The following is a 10,000-nucleotide window of genomic DNA, read 5'->3' as shown; positions in this document are numbered from 1 at the left end:
ACATCCATAATTATATGGCAGAAAGCTCCTGGAAAAAAAATAATTTACTACATGTTCTCTAGCTTACATTTTTAAACTCTATGGAAAACAAAGGATTAATGGCTGGCTGATCTGGTGGCACAAAAGCAGACAGGAAAATGAAAAGAAGGAGGGGAAAAAACATCTTCATTGTAGCTTGCCGTTGGATAGCCTCCAAACATGTACAGTATGCTGATGGAGCTGAGCAGGGGCGGATCTAGCCATTTTGTGCCCTAGGCGAAATATAAATATGGGGCCCACAAAAGTCATTATATAGACAATAAAATCTGTGTTTTGGTGCAATTTTAGTGTTTTGTCTCATATCTTCAATTACTTTAGATACAGTTAGTGACAAATTAAGATCAAGCCAATGCTTTTTTTCTTTTTACCACGACTGATGTGGCAGTTGGGGCCCCTATGGAGGACAGATTTGACCGGGGCCTTAGGCATTTGCCTAGGTTTGCCTAATGGAGAGTCCACCTCTGGGTCTGAGGTGGAAGAAGGTGATGGTGATGAGGAATGATGCATGGCCATTGGTGTGCTAATCCCGGAGATGAATCACTGCATGTTCTACATCTGACCTCCTGAACCCCAGTAGTTGGATATCTACATACGTATATGAGAAAGAGCTGAGCTGTTTGCCGATTGCTGTTTGCTCTTTCCGTTTTGCTTAAGCCATGGAGCAAGACAGAGCTCCTCCACTCCCTCCTCTCCTCAGACGCACTTCAGTTACAGTTAACCAGACTTGGACATACACCGGCGCCGAGTCTTTAATGGCAGGCATTGTTAGGATAGGCCAGGTCCTGCTCGCTCTCATTTAGCCCAGCGCAAGGTGATATCCCCCAGCCTTGGCATTGATACGATAGATTGCCAACAACACACAATGGGCTACAAGGGTTTTGCTAATGACACTATTGATCCCTTAATTCTCCCCTATTTTCGACTCTTTAGCGTGCTAGGCGGCATCGGATGAATTAAGTTCGGCGCCTTGTGCCGCGCGTCTCGCGCCATGGGTCCCGCGGGGGTGCTGGGGGGAGGTAAGGAGGGGAGGAGGGGAGAGAGATTGAGGCCTGGATATAGGCTTGGATCTGCTATACAACGCCGCCTCGCTCCTCAGTATTCAGGCCCAGCATTGCTCAGGGTCTCCCACGTCGGCGAACAAACGGCAGATCGACCTTGCTGCGTGTGACGGCGCTCTGTGGGTGGGGAAATACGGCGGTGTGCACGGCGCGCAGAGAGCACGGCTCGGGTTATTTTCTGTGCACACTCTCCCCGAGTTCCCTGAGTTGTGACTTGCATGTGGAACAATGGATTATGGCTGCATTCAACAGAGGCAGATTTGTCTGAAAGAACACAGCATTGTTGCCAAAGACAAAAGATATTGCATCTCCATGTTTTCTTTTATTTGGCCAAGAGATCTTTTTTGCCTTCTTGAGCAATAAAATATATTGCTGTTGGTGTTATGATTTTGTACATATACAAACACATAAACAATTATGGATAATCTGGTTTGAGAAAAAAACTGAGTAGGTAGCCAAAGCATGCACATTCCCTTCCAGGACTGGACTGATGTGGCCAAAAAAGTAACATTTTCACACAGTCCCCTTTAAAGACGTAGGGAAACGACCGTTCCAACTGTTGTCGTTCAGATTTTTCCCGAGTGGAGCACGACTTTACACGAGTTTACACGAGTGAATAAAGTGAATCTGATTGGTCGTTTATCAAGAGGGCGGGATTGTTGAGGCGGAGAAGGTGTGCAAGCATGTTTGACTGTGGCCGGTTTCTCTTAGCAACGGGCCAACGCCAACGACGCTATCAAGAAGGAACGCGACATGGAAGAGGCCGCCAGGGTGGAAGAAACTTTCTCTGTAGAAGGCATACGAACATAATGTTTGAGCCCTTGCCTCGTCGCAACGCTAGTACGCCAGCCGAAGACACAGACGTCCAACCCCGTGAACACTGGAACGTAACTCAATGGTAAAGTAATAAAGAATGAGATTTCTATTAGACTTTAGCCATGTTAGCTACACTGCTCAGTTCGTGCTGCAGTCAACTGCTTTCTACATGTTTCGATCTGATAACCTACACATCCCTTTCTAAAATATCAGCACCAAGCGTTTAACATGCCGTTGTTAATATGGTGAAGCATGTTGCATGTCAAATAGTATAACCAGACAGGGCAAAGTGTTGATGGTCCTATCCCAGATACTCAGATCAAAGAGCATCGACAGAGGTTGTCGATGAAAACCTACACGCATAACATGGGTTACATACGGTAAACCTCGAGGGGAGGGGGAAAAAAATCAGATGGCCATAGTTCTACATGGTGAGGTGATAAGAAAGTAAGCATAGCAGACAAACCAAGGCTTCCAAAATGACAAAATACACTATTGTTTGGTAAGTTACTTTGTGACATGTTGCTGCATTGGTTTTTCAAGTGTTCCTCTGCCCTTTGTCAGTTTCGGTAGGCCTACACTGATAGTCCATGATTACTGTACTGGTGCCTTTGGTGTTAGTTACTCAAAGACTTATTACACACTGTTGCAAATTGGTCATTGATGTTTTTAGTGGCAAACATATCAGGGTGGTGTACGTTAATGTCACAACATGATTCAATCATCTACTGGATTGTTTAAAATATTATTTTGTACATCTCAAAGTAAGTAATTTACATAATTAATATAATATGGTACAAGCTGTGATTACATCACCTGACCTCTGCCACAAAAAATGTCATTGACCCATATGCTGTAAACAACATTTTTCTAATGTTTTGTTTTCTGATCTATTACAGGTGGAGCTTTCCCATGACCAAGAGATGAACGCTAAACTTGATAGTTTTTTCCTCCTCCTTCCTGCCTGCACTGTGCTAAGAAAGTCAGTATACAACAAAACAAAGGATTGCATTTCACAGATTTCTTTATTACAATTACTGGGAGAAATGATGTATGAATTGTACAATACAATATATAATAAATAATATCATTTAGTACAATAAGATGATATCATGAATATGATGTACATTTCAAACATGACAGATTTGTACAAATAAACATCAATTCAATCTATGTTTCCTATTTCACTTGTGACTGATAATTTTTCAGAAAATCAGAATAATGGGCCTTGGAAGTTTGTTAACATTGCACTCACAGCCCACATCTGGTTAACAGAGCCTACTAGTGTCATGGGTATGACGCCATCAAATATGTGTAACTCTTTTATTCTCCTTATCTTGCGATTGCGATTGAGTCTTGCGATTGTTTGTGTTTCTGTGACTTCATCTGCACTGAAAGTGCCACTTGGGCCTAAAAAGGGTGGAGTCACAAGGGAGACATTTAATTTTGATAGCATTTCCTTAATTAGAAACCCTTTGTCTGCCATGACTTAAATCGCCTTCTTCAAGCATTGCTAGGATGCCGGACAATTCTGTAATCTCCTTCTCGGATATGGAGCCTGTGTACAGGTCACTAACGAATGACACCTCACCAGACGGGGCAATTCCAATCAGGCCTTTGAAAGTTGGGTTGTCCTTGTAATGGGAATAGATTTCGGAGTCAAGTACCTACAAACTAGGCGTTTGCACATATATTTCTGTACAGTCTAGAATGACTCTGGTGTCTGGGTAAGTGTTTTGAAAACAAGTAGGCATACATTAATCTACTCCTAACATGAAGTATAGATAGTTAGCCCAGGTGACACAGATTCTGCTCACAGTTGACTGTGACACACCAAAGTGCACTGCTCAGCAAAACCTTGTCTGAGACGACAGAGGAAGAGAAAGAACTGGTCCATAATTGCTAGTTTAGGGATATTAAATGCCTTTCTGATGACCTGTACCTCTGTTTGTGTAAGCCTTTGAGCCTGACTCCAACCATGCCTGTGGCTGTGGGCTGTAGAGCCATATATACAGCTTTAAAGGTGGCATAGTCTGGGAATCCTGTGTAAAATGACATCTGACCATCATCACACTGGAATCCCGACACACTGAACACTTTTATCTTTAAGTTGTGCTATTAACTTGTCTTGCTCAATGATGTGCTTGCGAGCCGCCTCAAGTTGTTCCTCTGGAGTCTCTGGCCTCTGGTGGTGGAACAGCATAATCATGGTACGGGTGTGGAGGAAGTACCTCTGCTGGAAGGGCAAAAAGACAACACCACAGTTGTGATCAAACTGCCAATTCCTAACTGATATAAAAAACGGGATGCAGTAATGAATTACAAACTATGGTGCAATTCATTAACATACCTCAAGGCATCCCTTCTCTCATCAGGCTGGTTTTCATCCACCTCCATGGAATCCATACTGAAAAAGAAACAGGAGAGGAGGACAGGAGAGTCATAATATATACAGGGCAGCCGTGGCCTAGTGGTGGGGTAGCCGTGGCCTAGAGAGTTGGTCTTTCAATCTGGGGGTTGCAGGTTTGAATCCCCCTGTCCTCTCCCTACATCTCCATGGCTGAAGTACCCTTGAGAAAGGCACCTGACCCCACATTGCTCCAGGGACTGTAACCAATACCCTGACAAATAACAACTGTAAGTCTCTTGGAATAAAATGAAAGTGTCAGCTAAGTTACATGTAATGCAATGTAATAGCATCACAGTTTGAAATCTTTGGCTCATGACTCAGGAGGACATGATCAATGCAAACAAATATATATCCAGCATATGCTAATTCTTTTGTCTAAAATGTATTCCTATGGCAAACTATTCTCTTTTTTAAGACATGTACATTTTGAATATTGACTGAACAAACTAACCTCGGTCTACGAATGATGATTCTCATCTTTGGCCTCTCTGAAGTCCAGACGAACAAGGTTGGCACAGCATGCTTTATAAGCTTTGTGATTCCACAGGCGGTCTTCACAAAGCACTGCTTCTCAAAGTGTTCAGAGCAAACCTTGGTCTCAGCGTTGATCTGTAACCATAAATACCAGGATGTACGTATTTTAGTTTGTTAGCAAAACAACTTGATTTAGGCATTAGTATGCTATAAATACTGGTTCTGGTAGCACACCATTGGTGGCCATCGGATCGCTTACCACAACAATTGAAAGCATAATCTTGAAATAGTGATCTGGAAATATCATATAAATGTAGCGTTGTGTAATTACGCATTCATATTTTCATTTATTTCATCGAGGCATTCGCTTCATTAGGCGAGTCATGACAAGTTTGGCGAGCTAGCTTATTTGTGCTAGCTAATGCGTGACAGTCAATGGTGTGACTGGACATAATTACGCATCTTACCTTGAAATATGGACCAGATTCCCTCTGGATGTGATTTATCCATTCACGCCGAAGTGCCTGCCCTTTGAGGAAACGGTGGAAAGTCTGTCCAGTGTCCACAGTAGGATTTTTTTTCTCTTTGAGATTTGGGCACACAACAGAGAGGCTCCATTACAGCTGGGTGTGTAGCCGAGTGTACGGCTGGTCCTGAAGTGTACCCCTCGCCTCGACGTCTTTAGAAGGTTCCGGGTGAATTATTAACCGTTGCGTATATAAGCTGCGACATATGAATCAAGATGCTATGACCCAAAAAAATGATTGACGCAATATGATTGGCCGAATTTAGGTGTACAAGCTGACGTATAATTAACTGGCCGGCATTAGATAACGAAAATAGAAACACAGATTTGAACACTGGATTTAGTTTAAAAAATAAAAAAATCGAAATTTTGGACAATATCGTCTGATAAAGAGTACTTTTATGTACATATTTAAGCCGGAATGATTTGACATTTAAATTTGATTTCCCTACGTCTTTAAATTGTGGGCCAGTCTATATGAAAATTCCAAAACCCAACAGCATCATTGACCCCTGATGACTGTTAGCCCACTGGGAAATACCTTGCATGCCGGATTCCCAGTCCAGGGACCTCATCTACAAAGACCTCCATAGAGTTCCTACTGAATCTTTGCGTTTGTGAAAATCTGACAAGATAAATATGCCCCTTAAATTAAAACTGCATCAGTCCAGGCATGAACAGGTTTTCATGCTGATTCATGTGGTGTATCGGAGTTAGTACAAATGCACTTTTTCATGCTAAGTCAGTCTTAGTACATCTGAACATTTGCGGGAAACATTACTTACGTACGGTAGCTTTTTTGTGCGTAAGCAAGCTTTGTACATGGGGCCCCAGGCCTGTACACTTCAAATATTCCTAGACCACAAAAACACAGCCAAAGGACCCAAAGTCCAACGTCCACGTTACCACAGAAATGTTCTAATCAGCGAGGCATTTCAGGCCATTGCCCTTCATCAAATGCAGCAACTTCACTTTGTGAGCTGCTGTCCAGTATTTTTTTTTGGTTCATCCAGTCAATAGATTCCATAACTGGTCTAATAGCACTGCTCTTCTGGCAACCTGGAGATTTGGACATTATAGAAATTACCTGTATTCACTGCGCAGATTGTAAAAAGTGTGTTGGAATGTGGAGTAATGGCTTGTAGCTTCTGGATCCAGATTGCTCATCGCCTACACATGCTGTGGCCGGTGGGGGCTGCCGGACATAAAACCCAACATGAGATCGTGAACCTCCAGCTTCATCACATATTTATTCTGTGCTAAAGACCTGCGGTGTGGAGGAAGACATTGTGTTAGACAAGACTGTGTGAAGTGAACGTGCCTGCCCTGCCAAGCAAACTTCACTGTGGGCATTTTTTTGCACAATACATTTTGCAATGTTAATTCAAAAGCAGAGAGTCAATTTAACGTCTTCTAGATTGGATTTGGTCCCAGAGTACAGCCTAAGTGTTGAACTAACACTGCAGAAATGTACTGGGCACCAACTACAGCCATGACTAAGTTTTTTTCCCTTTGCCTATTTTTGACAGAACAGTTGAACGACTGTCAGGAGTTGAGTGGGGTAGCAGCATGCGGTGGGATGGGGAGATGACCTTGATCTGGACACCCCAGGCCCCTGGAGTCTACCTGCACTTTCCCCAGTCTCATCTCTCTTCTCGTGTCCTTGACTCCTCGAACCTGACTATTTTAGGATGCCCATTTAGGAAACTACGGGTATCAATTATAAACCTGTCAATCAATAACAAATCAATGGTATAAAGCTATTTCCCAAAAACGGATAATCAGTCAAAAGCTGTTCATTGCGATGTTTTCCAACAACTGTCCTTTATGTTTTTGTAACAATGGCGCTGAATGTGCACTGAGCCATACACACACACGGCCATGCATGGACAGCAATGTCTTAATTAATCCGCTGCCGAATATAGGCGTGCGCTTGTTAAAAAGGCAACGTGAAATTTCACTGGGGCCAGCGCAGCAGATCAATAATAGGGATCGTGGCCCTGCTAAAAAGGGGTCTGACGACAGCCATGACTGAGGTCTGCTATTTTGAAGCCACGTGTTTGGGCGAGGAGGGGTTGGGGAATGAGAGGGCCCTCGCTTCTCATACAAAACACCCGCCCCCCCTCTTTTCACCTTTTACGCTGGGGCTTTAGGTGTGCTGCCAATTTTCAGGGAAGCGTGTTTCTGTTTACTTATCACCATTTCTCACAACAACATTTTACGACACTGAGAGCAAGCTCAGCATTGTAACTACTCTCGCTTTCGACAAAAAAAAGCAGGGGTGTGGGGGGGATTTATGATGGCCCATGTGTGCACCCGGCAATAAGGCAGATGGTGGCAGCCGGCTAATGGCGAGTCGGCTAGCGCTCGCTGTGTGCATCTTGTAATTGACCCTTTTAGATCTGCGGAGCGGGAATGCAGCGGGCGCGGAGCGGGCGGCGATGCGCGTGCCTTTTCCTAATGGAATGTTTTCCTCTGGCTTTTAATTATAAGGCACAGCTAATAGAGATTGAGCTCTCACTTGCACAAAGAGAGACGGTGCGCGCACGGTGAGAAAAACTTTCTCGAAAGGTTGGGGAGGGCCAAAGCAAAAAATTTTAGTGCGCACGCCAAATACAGCACTATAGGGGGTGAAAAGGGAGAAGAGAAACGAGAGGGAGACCTACTTTGATTAAGTTGTCCCAGGAGTTTTTGGGGTTCTTGGACAACATTCAACTAATAAAACCATGTCTAAAAATATCTTGAACCTCAAGGTGTAAAAGGAAATGCACTTGCAACAGACTGCAGCATGATCAAGTAGAGTACCAATATTTTCTTCTTGGCAATTGTTAAGGACGGAAATACACCAGCAAAACATTGCAGTAAGTGGATGTAAGTTGAGGTATTGTGAACACAGTATAGTATATCATTGTATATTATTGTCTGAGTATATTATTGTCTATTATTATTGTCAGAGACTTTCAATACACTGGCTAGATATACTGTATGTACTGCTAAGAATGCTTCTTGTGAATTGACTGAGCCTTACGGTCAAATCATTCATTCTGAGAGAGCAATGACAGCTCCCCTCCGTCCGTTCGTCCATCTAAACAGCAACAATGCGCATCGCGCAGCAGACGCCACGTGGCTCCCATTAGGGTCCTCCCGGAGCAATAAGTCTTGATCCATGGGCAGAGGGAGAGCAGTCGATGTCTGATAAGAGTAATCCGGCCTTGTTAGAGAGCTTTGGGTGGGGAGGGTGGGGGGGGAGGAGCAAGGGCCGAGGGGTGAGGGTGAGGGGTGGAGGTGGAGGGGTGAGGCGAGGGTTAGGCCGGCTGAGGCCAAGAGAGAAGAGTGGTAGTCCTAGCCAGGGAAGCCGACAAGGGGGGACAAAGGGGACAGTTGTCCTGGGCCCAGGGAAAGAGGGGACCCAGAATTGCATTCTCATTACATTATATGTATTGAATGGGGGCCCTTCCAGATGACTTTGTCCTGGGCCCAGCCAAAGCTGTCAGCGGCCCTGGTGCTAGCTGTAGCAGTGGTGGGAGCAGGGTCGAGATGAGCGGCCGGGCCGCCAATCCAGTCGCTCTTTATCCCACAAATTACTCCGCCTTTTCTGCCGCCGCTTGCTGGATTTACTGGGAATCCGGCGCAACGTGCTGATCTCTTTGTCGCTCCCCTTGCTACATCCACAGCCGTCTGTCTGTCTGTCTGTCTGTCTGTCTGTCTGTCTGTCTGTCTGTCTGTCTGTCTGTCTGTCTGTCCATTGGTGGCGAAAACCTTCAGCTAACAGGGCTGTTGGTAGACATGGGGGATAGGGGCAGGGCCGCTGACAGCTTTCGCTGGGCCCAGGACAAAGTCATCAGAAAGGGCCCCCTACCCAATACATAAAATGTAATGGGGAGCCAATTCTGAGCCCCCTATCTCCCTGGGCCCGGGACAACATACCCCTTTGTCCACCCCTGTCTGCGGGTCTGGATAGGGGAGTGAGTGAGTGTGGAAGGGATAGGAGGAAGAAGGGAGGTCAGCTTGGTGGCTGCTGGGCCCAGTTTTCACATGACGATAACGGATGAGCTTATCCAAGCTACGGGAGGAGGAAACCCCCCCAACATGTACCAGAGGTAATCAGGAGCCGTGGCTGCATAAAAAGAGGGATTCATCTTTTTCAGGCTGCATGGGAAAAGAGACGCATCTCTCTTCTCTGACATTTTCAGTATGAAAGGGTCATCACAAGGCTCTCCGGATTGCATCGTCAATGACATTGATTGGGGCAGACAGACACACTGTCTTTATAATGAGTGAGGAGTGAAGACAGACAGACAGACAGACTGACAGACAGACAGACAGACAGACAGACAGACAGACTGACAGACAGACAGACAGACAGACAGACAGACAGACAGACATATTGACTGACAGACAGACTGACTGACTGACTGACAGACAGACAGACAGACAGACAGACAGACAGACAGACAGACAGACTGATTTCCTCGTCTGTTTACTGTAGGCTTTACCAAACACATGGCAACAAATACAGCATCATGTGAGAACAAGTAAACAGAGGCTTATACAAACAAAAGCACACATGGCAACTCATGCACGCACACACAGAGACACACACCTTACAATCACAGATGAACACACAAAGGCCTACTCATGCCAACGCGCACGCACGCATGCACGCACGCACGCACG

General features: G+C 45.0%; 2 long non-coding RNA genes across 2 annotated transcripts; one reads left to right on the top strand and one right to left on the bottom strand.

Moving 5' to 3' along the window:
• The first annotated feature begins 1,629 nt into the window (after positions 1-1,629).
• Positions 1,630-3,086, top strand: LOC134463248 (uncharacterized). The gene is made up of 2 exons (XR_010037694.1): positions 1,630-1,995; positions 2,813-3,086. It is a non-coding gene; the product is annotated as an uncharacterized LOC134463248 (long non-coding RNA).
• Positions 3,087-4,263: 1,177 nt separating this feature from the next.
• LOC134463250 (uncharacterized) lies at positions 4,264-5,675 on the bottom strand. Its single transcript, XR_010037695.1, has 3 exons — positions 5,265-5,675; positions 4,775-4,932; positions 4,264-4,320 (listed from the first exon to the last, which is right to left on the bottom strand). It is a non-coding gene; the product is annotated as an uncharacterized LOC134463250 (long non-coding RNA).
• Between the last annotated feature and the right edge of the window lie 4,325 nt (positions 5,676-10,000).

The sequence above is a fragment of the Engraulis encrasicolus genome, chromosome 14 (assembly GCF_034702125.1).
Source record: "Engraulis encrasicolus isolate BLACKSEA-1 chromosome 14, IST_EnEncr_1.0, whole genome shotgun sequence".
Lineage (NCBI taxonomy): Eukaryota > Metazoa > Chordata > Actinopteri > Clupeiformes > Engraulidae > Engraulis > Engraulis encrasicolus.
Note: the sequence above shows the minus strand (reverse complement) of the source record. Positions and strands in the feature narration are given on the sequence as shown.